The 19498-nt window shown below is 43.6% G+C and overlaps 1 protein-coding gene across 26 annotated transcripts in view; it reads left to right on the forward strand.

The window, feature by feature from the left end:
- The window catches only part of WDR20 (WD repeat domain 20), an 89832-nt gene that overhangs the window by 22999 nt on the left and 47335 nt on the right, over positions 1–19498 (forward strand). The window lies entirely within an intron of this gene.

Below are 19498 nucleotides of genomic sequence, written 5' to 3' on the forward strand. Positions count from 1 at the left end.
CCTGGGTTCAAGCAGTCCTCCTGCCTCAGCCTCTCAAGTAGCTGGGATTACAGGTGCCTAGCCCCATGCTTAGCTATTTTTTTTTTCTGAGACGGAGTCTTGCTCAGTCACCCAGGCTGGAGTGCAGTGGCACGATCTCGGCTCACTGCAAGCTCCACCTCCCAGGTTCACGCCATTCTCCTGCCTCAGCCTCCTGAGTAGCTGGGACTACAGGCGCCTGCCACAACACCCGGCTAATTTTTTTGGTATTTTTAGTAGAGACGGAGTTTCACCATGTTAGCCAGGATGGTCTTGATTTCCTGACCTCGTGATCCACCCGCCTCAGCCTCCCAAAGTGCTGGGATTACAGGTGTGAGCCACCGTGCCTGGCCTTTTTTTTTTTTAAGACAGGGTCTCTGTCACCCAGGCTGGAGTGCAGTGGTGCAATCACAGCTCACTGCAGCTTCAGCCTCCTGGGCTCAAGCAACTCTTTCACCTCAGCCTCCTGAGTAGCTGGGACTACAGGCTCGAGCCACCATGCCCATCTAATTTTTGTATTTTTTATATAGACAGGGTTTCACCATATTGCCCATGTTGGATTCACTAGTGTATTTTTGAATTTCGCATCCTTAGAAATGTTGTAGTTTACAAGTAACAGGAAACCCATTCAGACTAGTTTAAATTTTAAAGGGGTGTATTGGTGTATGTCACTGAAAATTCCACAGGTACAGTGGACTTCAGGCATGGTTTGATTGGGATGCTAGCTCCGTTTTGCTGAGATTCCATTAGTTCTGCTTTCTACCGTGTTTCACCTGGTTTAGGTGTCAAAACAGTGGCAGAAATGTCAGGCTTCCCATCACTGTACCACATAGACCAAAATGAGAGCTAATATTCAGGATGAGAATGAACAGCTCTTCTAATCAGGCTGTCATAAAAATAAGGAATCTTATTTCGTAGAAGCCTTTACCAAACCTCCTTCTTCGACTCGTTGTTCCAGATTGTATTAAGCAGCCCATTCCTGTGGCCAAGGAAGTATGCACTGGTTAACCCAGTCTTTACTAACCCATACCTTTAGCAAAGAGATTGGATTATCCAACAGCTTGATTGCTCTGGAGACTACTTTGAGTTGAGGTATGAGATAGTAGATAGGAGAATGATCTGTAAGTAGATATTGGCTAGGCGAGTAAGAGATGCAAACTACACTGAGGTCTTGCACTGGTCTAGGTATTGGGACTCAGATGTAATAGACATAGTTCTTTTCTTTTCTTTTCTTTTCTTTTCTTTTTTTTTGAGATGGAGTCTCGCTCTGTCGCCCAGGCTGGAGTGCAGTGGCCGGATCTCAGCTCACTGCAAGCTCCGTCTTTCGGGTTCACGCCATTCTCCTGCCTCAGCCTCCCGCGTAGCTGGGACTATAGGCGCCCGCCACCTCGCCCGGCTAGTTTTTTGTATTTTTTAGTAGAGACGGGGTTTCACCGGGTTAGCCAGGATGGTCTTGATCTCCTGACCTTGTGATCCTCCTGTCTCGGCCTCCCAAAGTGCTGGGATTACAGGCTTGAGCCACCGCGCCCGGCCGACATAGTTCTTTTCTTGAGACAAGTTCATAGTGAGGAGAACCAGTACAGCAGGGAGTATGATACCCTGGAATTGGCACACTGAGTGCAGCTTTGACTGCATTGTAATGTTTCGTGGTTTAAGCCTGTCTTTCCTTTGCCCTTGCTGTTTAACTACTGTGATTGAGCTCCCACCTTTTCACACGATGTTAGAATTTTTTGTTTGAATCTCTGTTTACCCCACTGGACTGTGAATCTTGAGGGCAGAAACCATATCTTATCAACCATATCTTATTGATCATATCCATCACAGTGCCTGTATGTAGTAGGCACATTATGTTCATTTTTAAGTTGAACAAAATTTAAACGAATTTGTTGAAATCATAGTCCTCCAACAGGGACTCACTTGAGTACATCAGATAATCTTTCTTTCTTTTCTTTTCTTTTCTTTTCTTTTCTTTTTTTTTTGAGACAGAGTCTCGCTCTGTTGCCCAGGCTGGAGTGCAGTGTGATCTCAGCTCACTGCAACCTCTGCCTCCTGGGCTCAAGCCAACCTCCCACAGCCTCCCAGACAGCTGTGACTACAGGTGTATACCACCATGCCCAGCTAATTTTTGTGTTTTTTGTAGAGACAGGGTTTTGTCATGTAGCCCAGGCTGGTCTTGAATTACTGAACTCAAGGTGTCCACCTGCCTCAGCCTCCCAAAGTGCTGGGATTATAGGCGTGAGCCACCTTGCTAGGCCCTTAGATAATCTTTCAAAATCCCTTTCACAAGTCAAAATTATCTGCTAGTTACTGGAGCTCACAGACAGAGGCTTGCTAGCTCTTTTGTATTGATTGAGAGACTTCAAAATTAGTCACTGCTATGATTTCAATGTCTATCCCCTCCAAAACTCCTTTTAGGATTTAATTGACATGGGCCTTTAAGAGCTGATTAGATCATGAGGGCTCTGTCCTTATGAATGGATTAATGCCATCATTGAGGGAGTGGGTTAGTTATTATGAGACTGGGTTTGTCATAAAAACAAGTGGGCCAATTTCCTCTCTCTGTGTTGGGTACTTGCTTCTGCCTCCTGCCATGGGATGACCCCCAGCAGATACCAGTGCCATATTCTTGGAGTGCCCAGCCATCAGAACCATGAGCCAAATAAACTTGTTTATAAATTACTCAGTCTGGCCAGGCGCGGTGGCTCATGCCTGTAATCCCAGCACTTTGGGGGGCCGAGGCGGGCGGATCACCTGAGGTCAGGAGTTCGAGACCAGCCTTGGCTAACATGGTGAAACCTCATCTCTACCAAAAATACAAAAATTAGCCAGGTGTGGTGGCGTGTGCCTGTAATCCCAGCTAGTCAGGAGGCTGAGGCAGGAGAATCGCTGGAACCCGGTGGGCAGAGGCTGCAGTGAGCCGAGATTGTGCCATTGCACTCCAGCCTGGGTGACAGACGAAGACTCTGTCTCAAAAAAAAAAAAAAAAAAAAAAAATTAGTCTGTGGTATTCTGTTAATAGCAGCAGAAAATTGAATAAGACAGTCACAACCTCAAATCTTATGTTGTTAGAATTCTTTTGGGCTAACCCAGAAGGAAGCTTTACATAGTGTCTTGATTACCTGAAACTAGCTTTGTTTGGAAGTTTTGCTTTCCCTATCCTGGTGTCCTGGAAAAAAATGCTTGCACTCTCCCTTCCAGAAGCAGGTGACTTTGCTGCTATCCCTACTTGTTTCCCATTAATTACAAGAATTGTGCTACTCCTTACATTGCCTTTTTCCCCTCTTTGAATTACAGAATAGGTGTAAACGTAGTTAGCAAGACTGAAGGCATTATTAGCTCAGCTAATTTAAAAATGATGGGTGTTGTGCTTGGGGTTTTCCTTGATGTGGCAGCAGTCTGACTTTGCCAGGGAGCTCAGAGAGTGTCTCACAAGTTGAACTGGAAAGACTTCACAGAACCCTGACTGATACACTGCAGGTGCCACATTAGACCAGGCTTTGGTCTGTTTGCCACTCCTGGCATCCCTTTGGAGCCTCCACCCTTAGACTCACGACACCTTTCTCTCTCTTCCTCATGGCCACTTTTGATCATTGAAGACTCCAGTGCCTGACTCACAGCCTTCCTTTTCACTCCAGTTACTGCCATCATCTTGGGTGGTTTCATCTTCATCACATGACCTGTCAAGTACCTTGGCTGCTAGCTTTCTTGGCTTCCATGTCCACCCCACTAATCTCCTCTAGTCCACCTCTGGCACTCTCTCCCACAGTGACATGCTGGATCTTGTCATCAGCTGAAATGGTTTAGCTCCAAAATCACTAATTCAGATAGAAATAGCCTTCTACTGCAATATGGCCTTGCTTCTCACTGCTCTAATTTCTCCAGGATACTGATTACTCAACTTCATGTTGCCAGATCCATTGGACGCCTCTTGGCCCACAACTTCCTTGATCTCTCAGCAGCATTCGACACAATTGATCATCTTCTCTTTATTGAAACATTCTTTGTCTTGACATTTTAACCTCAACTTTTTTTTTTATACATTTCTGACCCACTCAGTACTTCACCTCCTTTGCTAGTTCTTTCTGCTCTACCTAGAATATTTTTTTTTTTTTTTTTTTTTTTGAGACGGAGTCTCGCTCTGGTGCCCAGGCTGGAGTGCAGTGGCCGGATCTCAGCTCACTGCAAGCTCCGCCTCCCGGGTTTACGCCATTCACCTGCCTCAGCCTCCCGAGTAGCTGGGACTACAGGCGCCCGCCATCTCTCCCGGCTAGTTTTTTGTATTTTTTTAAGTGGAGACGGGGTTTCACCGTGTTAGCCAGGATGGTCTCGACCTCCTGACCTTGTGATCCGCCCGCCTCGGCCTCCCAAAGTGCTGGGATTACAGGCTTGAGCCACCGCGCCCGGCCTCTACCTAGAATTTAACTGTTGGATTTCTTTAATTGCTCAATCCTCTTCCCTTTTCTTTTCCATTATAAGTTTCTACTCTGTCAGAAGTTATATTTCCCTTTCGTTCCTCAGATTGTTTCTTTGTGCCTTTTCTCCATCACCAAAGGAAAAACTATTTATTGCAATAAATTAATACAGGTATTCCTGTGAAAGCGCAAATTAGTTTGTTAGGGCAATTAAAACTTCTACGACATATGCTCTGGCAGAGTTACGTCTCTGCCATTGGCAGCCTAGGATCTGCCTTCTTGAGAGTGGTTTTTGCCAGTTCCTTTTTCCACTCTGTTGCCTTTTGCTTTCTGGACCACCTGTTTCCAGTCATGGGTGTGGTCATTTTTGGGTGGAACTGTGGCTCTCACCTCCTCCGCTCCAGAGCTCCGGTGGCACTGTCATTTTTCTGCTGCTGCTTGGGTGGCTGCTGGGTTCAGTCACCAGCTTTAGCTTCACCCCTTCATTCATATTTTATTTTTCTTCTTGAACAGACTTATAAGAGTTTGTCAATTACATTTTTTTTCAAAGAGTAAGCTAGTATCTGCTTTCTGTTTTGTGAATGTCATCTTTATTTCCTTTATTTAGATTTACTCTGTTCTTTTTCTATCTTACTGAATTGAAAACGTGTTCATCCTTTCTTGCTTTTTAATGATGGCTCAAGGCTGTAACATTCCCTCTAAGTGTTGTTTCAGGAGCTTCTCATATGTTAGCTGTGTGGGTATAATCATTGTGGTAATAAATAATAGCATGTCAAGACCTAATTTTTTGTTTTTGTTTTTTTTTTTTGAGATAGGGTCTCATTCTGTTGCTCAGGCTGGAGTGCAGTGGTTCGATCACAGCTGTCTGCAGCCTTGACCTTCCGGGCTCAGGTGATCCTCCTACCTCAGCCTCCCGAGTAGCTGGGACTACAGGGACTTGCCACCATGCCTAGCTAATTTTTTATTTTATTTTTATTAGAGACAGGATTTCATCATACTGCCCAGGCTGGTCTTCAACTCCTGGGCTCAAGGAATCCGCCTGCCTTGGCCTCCTAAAGTGCTGGGATTACAGGCATGAGCCACTGGACCAGGCCTAGTTTGTTATTTCCATTTTTATTCTCTCTTTAATCTTTGAGTTTCTAAGCAAATGGTTTTCTTGTTTTTTTTGTTTGTTTTTTTTTGTTTTTTAAAGACAGGGTCTCACTCCATCACCCAGGCTGGAGTACAGTGACATCATCACGGCTCACTGCAACCTTCGCCTCTTAGGCTCAAGCAATTCCCCCCTCCCCCACCCCCCTTCTCATCCTCAGATTGGACTGTAGGCATGTACCACTACGCCCGGCAGAGACTGGGTTTTGCCATTGCCGAAGCTGATCTCGATCTCTTGAACTCAAGCGATCCGCCCGTCTCAGCCTCCCCTAAGCAAGCATTTTAAAGTTTCTATTTATGCTGTTTAATTTTTTTTAACTGATTAATTTATTTGCATTGTGTGTCATGGAATGTTTTTATGATATTGGTTATTTGAGATGTGGTGAGTCTTTCTTTGTAACCTAGTTAAAACATTCCATGTCTTTTTAAAAGGATGTATATTCCCTATCTGTTAGGCTGAAGGTGACATATATCTGTGCATGCATGTTTGATGAAGTTTGTAATACTGGTCACATGTCCATATCATTACGATTTTTATGACTGCCCCTCTTATTTATCAGTTTCTGATAGATGGGTTATACATATCTCACTGATTCTGGACTTGACAGTTTCTTTTTGCCAGTTTTGCTTTATATTAAATTCAGAATTGTTAGTCTGCGCATTGTTCTTTGTGTTGGTGTACTGTACTCTTCATTCTCTCTATTTGTTTTTGCCCTAATTTTGTTTTGAGGATTGGACAGTCAGTTTATTTTGGTTACTATTTACATGGAATGTCTTTATATGCCTTACTATCTTGTCATTCATGAGACTGTCTTTTCCTTTACCTCACTCTCTCCACCTGCCACCAATTCCTATTGATTTTCTCACTGAAGTATATATCTTGACTACATCTGCTTCTGTTTTCACTGCCCTCACTCATCTCACCTGGGCACTATACAGCCTCTGTCTGGTCTCCTGGTCCACTGTTGCTCCCTCTCATCTATTCTCTGGAGAGTAGTCAGTAATCTTTAAAAATGTGAATCTGATTGTCACTCCCAGGCTTGAAAATCTTTTCAATGGTTCCTGTTGCTTTTAGCATGAAAGACTAAATTCCTAACAGTGTACAAGGCCCTGCACGAACTACCCCTTGGCTACCTTATCAGTCACTCTTCCCTTCGTTATATCTTTCTGACTTGCTGACTTCCTTTTAATTCCTCTCACAAACCTTAACCTTTTTTGACATAGATTCTTCTTCTTCTTTATTTATTTATTTGACACAGGGTCTCGCTTTGTCTTCCAGGCTGGAGTGCAGTGGTGCAGTAATAGCCCACTGGTAACCTCAGACTCCTTGGGCTTAAGCTATCCTCCTGCCTTAGCCTTCCAAGTAGCTAGGACTGTAGGCATGTGCCACCACACTTGGCTAATTTTTTTCCTTCTTTTTCTTCTTTTGAGATAGAGTCTTGCTCTGTCGCCCAGGCTGGAGTGCAGTGGCTCTATCTCAGCTCACTGCAAGCTCCGCCTCCCGGGTTCACGCCATTCTCCTGCCTCAGCCTCCCGAGTAGCTGGGACTACAGGTGCCCACCACCACGCCAGGCTAATTTTTTGTGTTTTTAGTAGAGATGGGGTTTCACCGTGTTAACCAGGATGGTCTCGATCTCCTGAGCTTGTGATCCGCCTGCCTTGGCCTCCCAAAGTGCTGGGATTACAGGCGTGAGCCACCATGCCCGGCCTCCTTTTTATTTTTTTAGAGACAATGTCTCACCATGTTGCCCAGGCTGGTCTCTGATTCCTGGCCTCAAGCTATCCTCCTGCCTTGGCCTCCCAAAGCACTGGGATAATAGGTATGAGCCACCGTGCTCAGCCTAGATTTTTCTTAATATGCTGTTTCCTTTGCCTGGAATGTGCTTCCGTTCCTCACTCTCTGCCCCTTCATCTGTTTAACTCCTGCTCCTTGAAATCTTAGCTCGTATGTAATTTTGTCTAAGCCTTTTACCCTGACCTTCAGACTAGATCAAGTCTCCATTATCTTCTACCAGGTCGCCTCTCTAGTGCATGCCACAGTAATAATTAAATAAGTAGAAATTGAAATGTAATGTCTCTTTACTCCCTACCCACCGAACTAGATTATGAACTATTGAGGGCTGATTTTATGTGATTGATTGCTGAACTCCTGTCTATTCTGCATGCTAGCTCAGTGCCTTTGATGTATGATGATCATAAATATTTGAATGAATGGATAAATATACAAGGGACTTTGTCATTTACTTATTGACAGCCGGCAGACTGCTATGCTAAGCATATTGTATGCAGTAGGTATTTGGTTAAATATTTTTGATAAACAGTTGTTTGCCTGATCTTTCTTATCTGTGTTTGGTGACATGATATATTTAAAGACCAGCAGGTGGTTATTTGTACCCCTCATTTCTCTCTACTGTATTTCTCTCTTCCCCCCATTTCCCATACATCTCCCATATCTTACCGTAGCACTGGTAGCAAACAGGTGCAGGCATGAAAGAAAGACCTGAGAAATCTGCCTAGTTTAGGAGCTTTTTTAGAAGGCATGCCTGTTAATCATTCAAATCACTAAATCAATTTGCTGTGTGGGAATTTTTTCTTAATTGGCAGCAGTAAAAAGGAAAGTTTCCCGCCCCCCAGAATAAAAAGAGTAGTTTATTGTAGAAAATTGGAAAACTCCAGGAAGAAAAGAACTCCATGTCCCACAGCTGTTAGTATTTTGGTATTTTTACCTGTTAATCTTTTTTTTTTTTGGTGTTTAGTTATGTATTTTAAGCATAATTGAGGTCACTAGTACCGAGTATTATGCCTGGCATGATGTAGGTGCTTAGTAGTTAGAGAATGAACCCAAGCGTGTGTTTTTTCAAATTTAAAATGGCTGCAGCTTCCCAGTTTAGTATTTGGATGAGCATTGCTTTTTGTTGATGGTCTTCATAACCTGTTTTAGAGTAGTTGAACTTTATATGAAGGTGTGACTTTTAAAAATGAGCCCGTTAGATCATTGTAAAAAGTTGTTTGGGTTAAATATTTTGGAGTCACCTGTGACTTCCTTTTTTCATGGTCTACTTCCAGTCCTTTCATAGAGCCTGTTGACTCCGCCTCTAAATATATCCAGAATCTGATCACTTCTGCTTCTACCACTACCACCTTAGTTTAAGGAAGCACCGTCTCTCACTTGGATTATTACAGAGATCTCCACCTGGATGCCTGCCTCTATCCTTGCCTCTTACAGTCTGTTCTCCTGATGTCAGCCAGAGTGATCATTTAAACAGTATAGGTCAGATCATATTCTTCACTGCTTAAAGCTTTCTACTGTGTTTCTATAGCACTTAGAATAAGATCTGAATTGCTTATGATACAGTGCTTCCCCCCCCCCCCCATTCCCCAGTGTGATTTGCTGCCACCTCCTTTTTTATTCGAATAACCTCCATTGCATTCTGTGAAGAGCAGCTGCACCCCTCCCTGCCCCACCTGCGGAGCCATGGTACACGCTCTGCTTAGAATCCTTAGTCCCTCTGCTTAGAATCCCCTCCACAGTGGCCATGGAGCTGGCTGCCTCACTTCTTCAGGTCTCTGCCCAAATGTGGTTCTGTTAAAGAAGCTTTCTCTTACCCCTACCCAGAAAGGCACTGCTATCACCTTTCCACCTCAGTCCTTCCACTCCCTTTCCTGACTGATTTTTCTTCATGCTCCTTGTTGATGTTCATTTTGTTGCCTGCTTACTGACTAGTCCCACCTAAAATCTACAAGAGGAGGGCTTTATCTGTCTTTGTTGCTGAGATACTAGGGTCTAAAACGGTGCCTGAAGCGTATAGAATTCAATAAATATTGGTTGAATGGGTAGTGGATATTCTAAAGTAACTTCTTTTTTTTTTTTTGAGGCGAAGCCTCGCTCTTGTTCCCCAGGCTGGAGTGCAATGGTGCAATCTTGGCTCACTGCACCCTCTGCCTCCCGTGTTCAAGTGTTTGTCCTGCATCAACCTCCCGAGTGTCTGGGATTACAGGCGCCTGCCCCACGCCCAGCTTATTTTTGTATTTTTAGTACAGACAGGGTTTCACCATGTTGGCCAGGCTGGTCTCGAACTCTTGACCTCAGGTGATCTGCCCGACTCGGCCTCCCAAAGTGCTGGGATTACAGGAGTGAGCCACCATGCCCGCCCTTTCTCAGGTAACTTAGTGAGAAAGTCTGCATTGGGAATTAGGTATTGTGACGTCTCATAGGCCTATTTTATTTTTTAATAGGTAATACGTTCACATGGTTCAAAATTCAGAGAGCATGCAATGAAGTCTCTCACACTCTGCCCTCCAGCGCCACCCTGTCCCCCTCCTCTGAAGTAACTAGAATTAAGTTATTGTGTGTATTTCCAGAGATAGCCAGTGTTTCATTACACAAAATTACAGATACAGCCTTTCCTCCTGTATAAAAATGCAAACTTTAGCATCTGCACTGTTTTACACCTTGTTTTCGTTTTGTATACTTCGGAGATTGTTCTTTGTCAATAAAGACATTATTGTGTAAAAGCATCTTTAATGCCTGTACAATATCCCATTGTGTAAATTTATCATAATTCTTCTTTTGATGGACATTGATGTTTCTAGTCTTTAGCTCTTACACACTGTACTGCAATAAATCACTTTGTACATACATCATTTTGCCTTGTTGCTAGTATATCTGAGGAATAAATTCTTGTGAGGAATTGCTGGGTGAAAAGGACATGTGCATTTGTAATTTTAGAGACAGATCGCCTTCTAAAAATTGTACCAATTTTTACTTCTGGCATAGTGTATTGTTATTTTGATCTTTGCTAATTTGACAGATGAAAGCTGGTATAACACTATAGTTTTTTGGTGTTTCTTGTGCTATGAATTAAGCATCGTTTTGGATATTTAAGAGCCATCTATATTTTCTATGAGTTGTTCATGTCCTGAACCCACTTTTCTACTAGGACTCTGGTCTTAAAAAAAAAAAAAAAAAATTAACTTGGTAGGAATTATCTTTTATGATCATAAAATTTTTAATGTTTAAATTTTTTTAGAGATGGGATCTCACTATGTTGCCCAGCCTGGTCTGCAATCCTTCCACCTCAGCCTCAGCCTCTGAGCAGCTGAGACTATAGGCATGTACCACCATGCCCAGCTTTTTGTACAAATTAGCCCTTAATCTGTGATCTGAGGGACAGACATTTTGTTCCATTTGTCAGTTGTCTTCTGATTTTGCGTATTGTAGTTTTTTCCTACATAGAAATTTGCTTTTTTTTCCTTTATTTTTCTTCTTCCTCCTCCTTGGGAAATTTCTTTTTTTTTTGTAAGTATTATTATTATTATTTTTTGAGATCGAGTCTCGCTCGCCCAGGCTGGAGTACTGTGGCACAATCTCGGCTCACTGCAAGCTCCGCCTCCCGGGTTCACGCTATTCTCCTGCCTCAGCCTCCCGAGTAGCTGGGACTACAGGCACCCACCACCACACCTGGCTCATTTTTTGTATTTTTAGTAGAGACGGGGTTTCACCGTGTTAGCCAGGATGGTCTCGATCCCCTGACCTCGTGATCTGCCCACCTTGACCTCCCAAAGTGCTGGGATTACAGGCATGAGCCACAGCGCCCGGCTGGGAAATTTCATTTTTCTGTAGACAAACATCTATAAAACATCTTCTCTTAGGTTTTGATTCACACTTAACCCTCCTAATACTTTTTTAAAAATACCCATAGTTTCTTATTGTACTATTTCTTCTCTCTCTCTGGTTTTTTTTTTTTTTGATAAGGGGTCTCACTCTGTCACCCAGTCTGGAGTACAGTGGTGCGATCTCGGTGCACTGCAACCTCCGCCTCCCAGCAATTCTCCTGCCTCAGGCTCCTGAGTAGCTGGGATTACAGGCATACGCCACCATGCCTGGCTAATTTTTGTGTTTTTTTTTTTTTTTTTTTTGAGACAGAGTCTCGCTCTGTCGCCCAGGCTGGAGTGCAGTGACCGGATCTCAGCTCACTGTAAGCTCCACCTTCCGGGTTTACGCCATTCTCCTGCCTCAGCCTCCGGAGTAGCTGGGACTACAGGCGCCTCGCCTGGCTAGTTTTTTGTATTTTTTAGTAGAGACGGGGTTTCACCGTGTAGGCCAGGATGGTCTTGATCTCCTGACCTCGTGATCCGCCCGTCTCGGCCTCCCAAAGTGCTGGGATTACAGGCTTGAGCCACCGCGCCCGGCCACTAATTTTTGTATTTTTAGTAGTGATCGGGTTTCACCATGTTGGTCAGGCTGGTCTCAAACTCCTGACCTCATGATCTGCCTGCCTCGGCCTCCCAAAGTGCTGGGATTGTAGATGTGAACCATCACGCCTGGCCTCTCTCTCTCTCTCTCTTTTTTTTTAAATAGACAGGGTCTTGCTCTGTTGCCCAAGCTGAAGTACAGTAGTATAATCATAGCTCATTGTGACCACAAACTCTTTGGCTCAAGGGATCCTCCCACCTCAGCCTCTTGAGTAGCTGGGACTATAGGCATGAGCCACACTGTTGGCCTCTTCTTGTACTTCTGAGGTTTCGTTTCGCACATGTGACTTCTTTTTGATACTGCTGAGATTTTTTCTGGTATACATTGTGAGGTGGGGTTTCACCCTGTTTTTTAAAAAACATTTTTAGGATTTCTTGATCTTTTATGTCTTCTCTGGAGAGTAATTTTCAGCTGTTTTCTGCTAAACTGTGAGTGGTATAGACCAGTTAGCTATGTCCTGTGTACTTTTCAGTTTAAGAGATGGTTGCCTTTATCTTACCAAAGATCTTATCTTTTGTTGACTTAAAAATAATGATGGAAATACAGCCTGTTGGGGAGTATTGTTTTAAAACAAGTTTTATAGAATTTTTCGTTGGTAAAGATTGGTAAGATTAGTAATAATAGGTATGATAGGTAATTAACTATGCATTATATTTAAGAAATGTGTTTAGTACATTTTAAAATGCTAAAGAAATAAGGGATTTTTCTGTTTTTTATTTATTTTTGTTTTTTATTTTCTTGGAGGCATCCTCGTTCTGTTGCCCAGACTGGAGTGCAGTGGTGCGATCTCAGCTTACTGCAACCTTCACCTCCTGGATTCAAGTGATTTTTCTGCCTCAGTGTCATGAGCAGTTGGGACTACTGGCCTTGTGCCACCATGCCTGGCTAATTTTTTGTATTTTTAGTAGAGATGGGGTCTCACCATGTTGCCCAGGCTGGTCTCAAACTCCTGAGCTCAGACAGTCCACCCATCTTGGCCTCCCAAAGTGCTGGGATTACAGGTGTGTGCCACCATGCCCAGCCTGTGTGGTTTTTTAAAAAAATTATGTATTTATTTTTTATTCCAATAGGTTTTTGGGGAACAGGCGGTATTTGGTTATATGGATAAATTCTTCAGTGGTGATTTCCTAAATTTTGGTGCGCCTGTCACCTGAGCGATGTACACTGTACCCAATGTGCAGTCTCTTATCCCTCATCGCCCTCCCCCTTGAGTCCCCAAAGTTCATTATATCATTCTTGTGCTTTTGTGTCGTCATAGCTTAGCTCCCACTTATAAGTGAGAACATACGGTGTTTGGTTTTCCATTCCTGAGTTACTTCACTTAGAATAACTGGCCGGGCACAGTGGCTCACGCCTGTAATCCCAGCACTTTGGAAGGCCGAGGCAAGCGGATCACAAGCTCAAGGGATTGAGACCATCCTGGCTAACATGCTGAAACCCCGTCTCTACTAAAAATACAAAAAATTAGCTGGGTGTGGTGGCTGGCACCTGTAGTCCCAGCTACTTGGGAGGAGGCTGAGGCAGGAGAATGGCATGAACCTGGGAGGTGGAGCTTGCGGTGAGCTGAGATCGTGCCACTGCACTTCAGCCTGCGCGACAGAGTGAGACTCCATCTCAAAAAAAAAAAAAAAAAAAAAAAGAATGGTTTCCAGCTTCATCCAGGTTGCTTGGAATGCCATTATTATTATTATTACATTTTCTTTATCCACCTGATTGATGGGCATTTGTGGTGGTTCCATATTTTTGCAGTTGTGAATTCTGCTGCTATAAATATGCATGTGCAAGTGTCTTTTTCATATAATGACATCTTTTCCTCTGGGTAGATACCCTGTGGTGAGATTACTAGATCAAATGGAAGATCTACTTTTAGTTCTTTAAGGAATTTCCATGCCGTTTTCCATAGTGGTTATACTAGTTTACATTCCCACCAGCTGTGTTAAAAGTGTTCGCTTTTCACATCCACACCAGCATCTGCTATTTATTTATTTATTTATTTTTTAATTAATTTATTTTTATTGAGATGGAGTCTCACTCTTGTCGCCCAGACTGGAGTGCGGTGGCACGATCTCCGCTCACTGCAAGCTCCGCCTCCCAGGTTCACGCCGTTCTCCTGCCTCAGCCTCCCGTGTAGCTGGGACTACAGGCGCCTGCCACCGCACCCGGCTTATTTTTTGTATTTTTAGTAGAGACAGGGTTTCACCGTGTTAGCCAGGATGGTCTCGATCTTCTTACCTCGTGATCCGCCCGTGTTGGCCTCCCAAAGTGCTGGGATTACAGGCGTGAGCCACTGCGCCCGGCCACATCTGTTATTTTTTAATTTATTCTTTATTATTGTTTTGAGACAGAGTCTTGCTCTGTCACCCAGGATAGAGTGCAGTGGCGCAATCTCGGCTCACTGCAACCTCGACCTCCCGGGTTCAAGCGATTCTCCTGTCTCAGCCTCCCGAGTAGCTGGGACTACAGGCGCCTGCCACCACACCCGGCTAATTTTTTGTATTTTTCGTAGAGACAGGGTTTCACCATATTAGCCAGGATGGTCTTGATCTCCTGACCTCGTGATCTGCTCACTTCAGCCTCCCAAAGTGCTGGGATTACAGACGTGAGTTGCCCAGCATTTTTTGATTTTTGAATTATGGCCATTGCTACAGGAGTAAGGTTGTATCATATTGTGGTTTTGATTTGCATTTCCCTGATAATTAGTGATGTGGAGCATTTTTTCATATGTTTACTGGCCGTTTGTGTATCTTCTTTTGAGTATCGTCTGTTCATGTCCTTAGCCCACTTTTTGATGGGATTATTATTATTATTTTCTTGCTGATTTCAGTTTCTTGTAGATTCTAGATATTAGTCCTTTGTTGGATGCATAGTTCGTGAAGATTTTCTCTGCAACTCTGTGGATTGTTTACTCTGCTGATTATTTCTTTTGCTGTGCACAAGGTTTTTCATTTAATTAAGTCCCATCTATTTATCTTTATTTTTGTTGCATTTTCTTTTGGGTTCTTGGTCATGAAATCTTTGTCTAACCCAATGCCTAGAAGAATTTTTTGGGTATTATCTTCTAGAATTTTTATGGTTTGAGGTTAGATTTAAGTCTTTGATTCATCTTGAGTTGATTTTTGTATGAGGTGAGAGATGAGGATCCAATTTCGTTCTTCTGCATGTGGCTTACCAATGATCCCAGCACCATTTGTTGAATAGGGTGTCTTTTCCCCAGTTTATGTTTTTGTTTGTTTTGTCGAAGATCAGTTGGCTGTAAATATTTGGGTTTTTTCTGGATTCTCTGTTATGTTCCGTTGGTCTATATGCCTGTTTTGACACCAGTGCTATGCTGTTTTGGTGACTATGGCTGGATAGTATAGTGTGAAGCCGGGTAATATGATGCCCCCAGATGTTGTTCTTTTTGCTTAATCTTACTTTGCTCTGTGGGCTCTTTTTTTTTTTCATATGAATTTTAGGATTGTTTCTCCTAGTTCGGTGAAGAATGATGATGGTATTTTGATGGGAATTGCATTGAATTTGTAGATTGCTTTTGGCAGTAAGGTCATTTTCACAATACTGATTTTACGCATCCATGGCATGGGATGTGTTTTCATTTGTTTGTGTCATCTATGATTTCTTTTAGCAGTATCTTGTAGTTTTCCTTGTAGAGGTCTTTCACGTCAGTGGTTAGATATATGCCTAAGTAATTATTTTTTTGGAGCTATTGTAAAAGGGGTTAAGTTCTTGATTTGATTCTCAGCTTGGTCGCTGTTGGTGTGTAGCAGTGCCACTGATTTGTGTTCATTGATTTTGTATCCAGAAACTTTACTGAATTCATTTATCAGATCTAGGAGCTTTTGGGATGAGTCTTTAGGGTTTTCTAGGTATATGATTATGCATCAGCAGCAGCAGCAGCAGTTTGACTTCCTCTTTACTGATTTGGGTGCCCTTTCTTTCTTTTCTCTTGTCTGACTGCTCTGGCTAGGACTTCCAAAACTATGTTGAATAAAAGTGAAAGTCAGGGCCGGGCGCGGTGGCTCATGCCTGTAATCCCAGCACTTTGGGAGGCCAAGGTGGGCAGATCACGAGGTCAGGAGATCGAGACCATCCTGGCCAGCACGGTGAAACCCTGTCTCTACTAAAAATACAAAAAAAATTGAGCCGGACCTGGTGTTGCACACCTGTGTCCCAGCTACTTGGGAGGCTGAGGCAGGAGAATCGCTTGAACCCAGGAGGCAAAGGTTGCAGTGAGCCAAAATCACGCCACTGCACTCCAGCCTGGGCTACAGAGCGAGAGTCCCTCTCAAAAAAAAAAAAAAAAAAAAGTGAAAATGGGGCCGGGCGCAGTGGCATCCTAGCACTTTGGGAGACCAAGGCGGGCGGATCACGAGGTCAAGAAATACAAAAATTTGTGCCCGGCTGAGGATTTTTACATCTGCGTTCATCAGGGATATTGGTCTGTAGTTTTCTTTCCTTTTTTTTTTTTTGGTTATATCCTTTCTGGTTTCAGGTATTAGGGTGATACTGGCTTCATAGAATGATTTACAGAGGATTCCCTCTTTATCTTTTGTAATAGTTTCAGTAGGATTGGTACCAATTCTTTTTTTTTTTTCTTGAAATGGAGTCTCGCTCTGTCACCCAGGCTGGAGTGCAGTGGTGCGATCTGCAAGCTCCGCCTCCCAGGTTCACACCATTCTCCTGCCTCAGCCTCCCGAGTAGCTGGGACTACAGGTGCCCGCCACCACGCCCGGCTCATTGTATTTCTTTTTTTTTTTTTTTTTTTTTTTAAGTAGAGACGGGGTTTCACCGTGTTAGCCAGGATGGTCTCCTGACCTCGCGATCGCCCTCCTCGGCCTCCCAAAGTGCTGGGATTACAGGCGTGAGCCACCGTGCCTGGCACGAACCAATTCTTTGAATGTCTGGTAGAATTCAGCTGTGAATCCACCTGGTCCTGGAGTTTTTTTTTGTTGGCAGTTTTTTTTTTTATTACCATTTCAGTCTCGCTGCTTGTCATTGGTCTGTTCAGAGTTTCTATTTCTTCCTGGTTTACTCTGGGAGGGTCGTATATTTCCAGGAATGCATCTGTCTCCTCTAGGTTTTCTGGTTGGTGCGCATAAAGGTGTTCGTAGTAGCTTTGAATGATCTTTTGTGTTTCTGTGGTATTGGTTGTAATATCTCCCGTTTCATTTCTGATTGAGCTTACTTTATTTCTAAGTGAGCTTATTTGGATTTTCTGTCTTAGATTTTCCTGTTTTATTTGAATGAGTTCGAGATCTTTTAGCTCCCTTGAAAAACCCATTTATCCTGGAGGTTGCAATTTTTTTTTTTTGGTGAAAAATCAGACCTTAGGCCGGGAACAGTGGCTTACACCTGTAATCCCAGAACTTTAGGACGCTGAGGCAGGCAGATCACCAGAGGTCAGGAGTTCAAGACCAGCCTGGCCAACATGGTGAAACCCCGTCTCTACTAAAAATACAAAAATTAGCTGGGCCTGGTGGCAGGTGCCTGCAATCCCAGCTACTTGAAAGTCTGAGGCAGGAGAATAGCTTGAACCCAGGAGGTGGAGGTTGCAGTAAGCCGAGACCATGCCATTGCACTCTAGCCTGGGTGGGCAACAAGAGTGAAACTCCGTCTCAAAAAAAAAAAAAAAAAATCAGACCTTGGTGATTACCTTGAGCAGTAGGATATAAATAACTCCCACATGCTTAGTGTTCCAATAATGGAACCCTAGGCATAAATGGGTTAATGCCTGGTAACATCAAGTTAATACACATTGGAGTGAAAATGAGGCTTGATTCTCATCTGGCTGTATTTCTCATAGCCAGCAGACTCCCCTCAATGGGCCATCGTCTTGCAGAATGGAAGTTTCCATAGTTCTTGGCTATAGTGATAAGTGGGTGTTTTTGTGTCATCTGCATCAGAATCAATGATGGTTTTTCACACTGCTTTTGCCATTTGCTTCATATTTCCATGCTGCTTAGCATGGCCTTATCTATTCTTTGTTTGCAGTTGCCAACCATTTCTTTTTTTCTTTTCTTTTTTTTTTTTTGAGACGGAGTTTTGCTCTTATTGCCTAGGCTGGAGTGCAATGGCGCAATCTTGGCTCACCGCAACCTCCGCCTCCCGGGTTCAAGCAGTTCTGCCTCAGCCTCCCAACCAGCTGGGATTACAGGCACCTGCCACCACGCCCAGCTAATTTTTGAATTTTTAGTAGAGATAGGGTTTCTCCATGTTGGTCAGGCTGGTCCTGAACTCCCAACCTCAGGTGATCCACCTGCCTTCTCCTCCCAAAGTGCTGGGATTACAGGCATGAGCCACTGTGCCCCACCTTGCAGTTACCATTTCTACCATGTGGCTAACTTGCCTGAGATTTGTAACAGTTCACTTTACTGATGACATCAAATCCAAGCTAAGTCTAGTAAGTTACCCTATCAGTGCGTCTTCAAAATCTCTCTATCATCATTTCTCCTGATGGGATTCTCCCATTCAGATATTGAACTAGCTGAGGTGAGACCATTGTTTTCACACACTTGTTTATCTGTTTGTCTTGCTCTTTTCTCAAGTGCCTTCCCATGTATTTCTACTTGCCAATGCCATTGCCCAAGTATTTTACTTCTTACATTTACAAAAACTGTGAGACTGCAGGAACTTTGAAAAACATCAGTATTTGTCCCAGTGTTATTAAGCAAAAGGGGCTTGCTGTCCAATGTGCCAGAAGCCTATACTGTGACACTGGGTTTTTCAGAAAGTTTTCTCAAAACCCAGTGAAGGGAGTCTCCTGGCTGTGAGAGATAGAGCCAGATGAGAATCAAGCCACTGGGTTCTTGAGTATTTTCTCAAAAATTTGAGTATTTTCTCAAAAACCCAAGTGCGTGGAATTGGCTTTCTTGTTATTGCAAGTCGACTCACAAGGAGATAGGCTCAGCTCAAATCTGTCTCTCTGTGCTGGCTTTAAGGCAGTACCTTTATTAGAAAAGCTTTAGGGAGTGGATTCTGGGAGTAGCAGGTGGTTGATAGGAGGAAAGGGGTGGTCTGGAAAGTCTTCAGGCCTGTGCAATTATCTCTTCATGCCTCCTCGTGGGTCCCATGTGCAAATTTGGGGGAAGTTAATATGAAGCATGTGCTAGAAATTTAAACTTGTTCTACACAAACTCCAATCAGCTATATTGATTCCAACCAATTTTAGCCCGTTGTGTTACGTGTCTTACAAGTGGAGGGCGTGCCAGTGAGTTGTTTCTTTTCTTGTCTGGGATCCTGCAGACTCAAGAATTTCTGTTAGTCATTGGTGTCTTTAACTCTCAGGGGCATGGTTTCACCAGTCCAGAAGGATCCTTGTGCCTTGTCATCCTCATTTTTTGTAACATGAGTTTGTATCTTTTGTAGGGTGGTGGAGTGTTCGGGATCTGTGTATGTGGGGTTGAATTTTTTTTTTTTTTTTTTTTTTTTTGAGGCGGAGTCTCGCTCTGTCGCCGGGGCTGATCTCAGCTCACTACAAGCTCCGCCTCCCAGGTTTACGCCATTCTCCTGCCTCAGCCTCCCAAGTAGCTGGGACTACAGGCGCCCGCCACCTCGCCTGGCTAGTTTTTGTATTTTTAGTAGAGACGGGGTTTCACCATGTTAGCCAGGATGTTCTCAATCTCCTGACCTCGTGATCCGCCCGTCTCGGCCTCCCAAAGTGCTAGGA

This window comes from Rhinopithecus roxellana, chromosome 5, assembly GCF_007565055.1.
Source record: "Rhinopithecus roxellana isolate Shanxi Qingling chromosome 5, ASM756505v1, whole genome shotgun sequence".
Classification (NCBI taxonomy): Eukaryota; Metazoa; Chordata; class Mammalia; order Primates; family Cercopithecidae; genus Rhinopithecus; species Rhinopithecus roxellana.